Below are 2,696 nucleotides of genomic sequence, written 5' to 3' on the forward strand. Positions count from 1 at the left end.
CGTCACGAACAGGGGCGGGGTCTGTATATGATGGGCGTGCTTTGGGGGCGGGGCCTGGGGAGGGGCGTAGTGAAAGGGGAGGAGTCCGGATCAGCAGGGTGTGAGGCTGAGTCTGGGTGGAAAGGGACTAGGCTCTGCCTTTCCCAGACCTGGCCATTGTGCTTCTTGGGATCAAATCTTAAATCTTCAGGTTTCTGCGTGAAAGATGAAGCCATTAGTTCCTGTAGGAGAGGACACTGGGATCTTCATGTGTTCAGGGGCAGGCACAGCTCAAGGTCAGAAGAGACAGCTGTAAAAGTATGCTAATGATCAGAAGTGGAATGGACAAAGGATGGATCCAGGAAAACTGCAAAGGGTGAAAAATGAAATGGAACCCGAGGTTGACTCATCCCTTCCCTGTGACCCCTCTCTAGGGGGATGTTCCATTGTCTACAGATGAGTTTGGGATCTCTGCTCCAACCCCCTCGTTCTCAACAATATGTTTTTGTTTGTTTGTTATGGATCTTCTGATGCTTGTTACCAGGTCTCAAAGACTCCTCATAATCACACCACCTGCTGTGCTTCCTCATTGTGGTTGCTTCATTGCTACATGCCTGCTTGTTTAACTTCAAGCCTTTAAGACCCGCGGATGACACTTTTAATAGTGGCACCATGCGCTTTCTTCACCACATTAGCTTATGTACCCAGTCATCTTCAGTGATCTTTTGTCTTGGGGCGGGGGTGTTGGGGGGACTACGGAATGAACATCACAAATTGCCAATTTATTAGAACACAGTGTTCCTGTATTGAGGGAGGATTGAGCTGCGGCCCAAGGTCCATCCACAACCTCAGTGTATTATCATATAAACACATGAACTTAAGGCAATATGCTATTTTTATGGATTAAGGTATTTACATATGTAAACATCTACGCTTATAGCACTACCCATAACTTTGCTTCCTAGACCCTTCCTCTGATTCCTTTTGCCGAAAACCTGTAGAAACATTTTTTTAAATTCCAAGAGGGCCAAAAAAAGGAACTCAAGGCTATCCACCTGAATTTCAAAAACATCGCAAATAGATTTGATGCCTTAAACATTAATGACAAAAACACGACAGCAGAAGGGGCACGGGGAGCATTAAAACCATCCTTCATGAAGAAAGGCAGAGGTCACTAAAAAGTCAGGAAAGAGAGGAAGGATCAAAGTGGACGTCACATGACATTCTGAACCTTGCACTCAATCTTAGAGCAGCTAAAATCACGGGAAGGATGGATGGAGGCAGAAGGCAGGTGGGGAAGACAAAGCCAATTACTATAATGAAATGTGTAAAAACCTACAATCAGAAACCAAAGGAAGAGAACCTACTTAGCACAACTTAAACTGAAGAAGGGAAGCCTGGATTTGCAGTCTGGAAAGATTCTATGAGCAACATATTGAATGACTTAAGAAGCATCAACAGAAGATAGAAAAAATACGTGATAATGGTACCAATGGACAGTCCACCATTCCAGGAGGTCATATATAACCAAAAACCATGGTTCTGATAGAGGGAGCTCAAGCTGCACTGAACACATGAGCCAAAAAGAAGGCTCCAAGAATGGATGAAAGACCAATTGAAATGTTTAAGCCATCTGATGAAGCACTGATAGCATTCACTAGTCTATGCCATGATTTTTGGAAGACAGTTACTTGGGCAGCTATCTAGAAGAGATCCATATTTAAACCCATCCCCCAAAAGGGGACCCAACAGAATGCTCAAACTATAGAACAATATCACTGATAATCCATGTGATCAAGTTTGCTGTAGATCATCCACCAACAATTGCAGAAATACTTTGAGAGGGAATTGACAAAGATTCAGGGCAGACTTAGAAGAGGACTTGGGAAAAGGAAGATCATTGATAGTCTCAGATGGTTCTTGGTTCAAAGCAGAGGCTACCAGAAATATGGTTACTTGAGTTTTCTTCACTCTGCCAAGGCATTGCACTATGTAGGCCACAATAAACAATGGATTACCTTGAGAAGAATGGGAATTCAACAACACTAGCTTGTACTCCTATGCAACGCGTTCTTGGATCAAGAGACAGTTATGCTAACACAGTAAAGAAAGGATCCATGGTGTAAAGTCAGGAAAGGTGTGCATCACTGTTGTAATTTTTCACCATACTTGATCACTCTGAAAGCTGTACAAATCGCCAGAGGAGGTGGCTTATATAAAGAAGAATGTGGTATCATGGTTGGTTGTTGATTTTATTAGCTGCCATCCCATGGCCGCCTTGATGCATAGGGACTCTGCCCAACAGATCAAAACACTGCACGGTCTGGCAGTCTCCTTGCAGTTGTTCCTAGACCTGAGCCCACTGGGACAGCCACACTGTCAACCCATCTCCTTGAGGGTCTGCTTCTTTTTCACTGCCCCTCCACTTTACCAACCTCTGGTCACTGCTGACAATATGTCCCAAGTATGGAAGACTACGTCTGGCCATCCTTGCCATCCAAGAGCGCTTTGGCTGTGCTTCTTCCAAGACAGGTCTGGTTGTTTTTGAGCGGTCCATGCTACGTTCAATATTGTCCAGCATCATAATCCAAATGCATGGATTCTTCTTTGAACTCCCTTACTCAGTGTCCAACTTTCTCATTGATATGAGTCGATGAGATATAGCAGGGTTTGGGTCTGCACACCTCAGTTCTCAAAGTAACATCCCCGCTTTTCCG

Source organism: Tenrec ecaudatus, chromosome 16, assembly GCF_050624435.1.
Source record: "Tenrec ecaudatus isolate mTenEca1 chromosome 16, mTenEca1.hap1, whole genome shotgun sequence".
Taxonomy (NCBI): Eukaryota; Metazoa; Chordata; class Mammalia; order Afrosoricida; family Tenrecidae; genus Tenrec; species Tenrec ecaudatus.